This window comes from Rattus rattus, chromosome 3 (genome assembly GCF_011064425.1).
Source record: "Rattus rattus isolate New Zealand chromosome 3, Rrattus_CSIRO_v1, whole genome shotgun sequence".
NCBI lineage: Eukaryota > Metazoa > Chordata > Mammalia > Rodentia > Muridae > Rattus > Rattus rattus.
The window spans coordinates 132,826,390-132,827,448 of record NC_046156.1 but is presented as its reverse complement, the minus strand read 5'-3'; positions in this window follow the sequence as shown (position 1 = coordinate 132,827,448).

Genomic DNA, 1,059 nt, shown 5'->3' with positions numbered 1-1,059 from the left:
AGCCATGCTTGGCTGGTGGGTTGGATTGGAGACAAGCTCCTGGAGAAGGAAGCAGCTGGGTTTGCAGTAGGAACAGAGTAATGAGTGGTTCAAGTCAGAGTCATCAGAAGCCATTAGACTAGCTATAGACCAGGCAGGTGGATGGACACTAGGGTGGTGAGGATCATGATGCTAACAACGATACATTGTACAGATCTCCCATGCTATCAGACTATAAATCCCTTTTCCATATTAACTCATACAGCTCTTGTATGGGTTTTTAGATGAGGCTGCTTTTATTTACATTATTTGTTATTTGACATTAACAAAGTGAAGCTCACCGAGATGAAGCAACCACAGCTAGGTCATTTGGTAATTAAATGGCAAAATGGGAATTTTAAAAGCCTTGACTTTTTCTTTTTAATTCTGCATCTAATTAAAATTACACTGTATATGTATGTAAAGGCCAGAGAACAACCTGAGTGTCATTCTTTCTTGTTTTTTGTAGAACAGGTTTCTCTGTAGGCTTCGTTTGTATTTATGTCCCAGATTAGGTTAGTCTGGCTGGACCACAGGGATCTGCCTGTATAGTCCCTCTTAACATTGGGATAACAAGCACGACTCACCATATCTGACATTAAAATATGTGTCTTGTTCTCATGTATGTTCATTCCTTACATGTGTACCTGGTGCTCACGCTGCAATTACAGATGGTTGTGAGGCACTGTGTGGGTGCTAGGAATCAAACCATTACAAGAGCAGCTGGTGCTCTAAAAAGCTGAGCCGTCTCTCCAGCCTCTCTATCTGGCTTGTTAACGTGGGTTCCTGGAATCAAATTCAGGTGTTTGTGCTTGCAGAGCCAAGCAGTTTACAAACTACATTATCTCCCAGCCCCACAGCACTTGCTCTTTTGTTGTATTTTTTTGTGAGTTTTGAGGAATAAGACATGGCAAGACAGAAGACAGTGTCAATTCAGCTCTGATCACTCCCCTATTTCGAATCAGCTCCCAGCCTTGGCTCCCAGGTGCAGCAAAACACCAATCCATTCTTGTTCTATAATTTCCCTTTTCCCAGAATGTC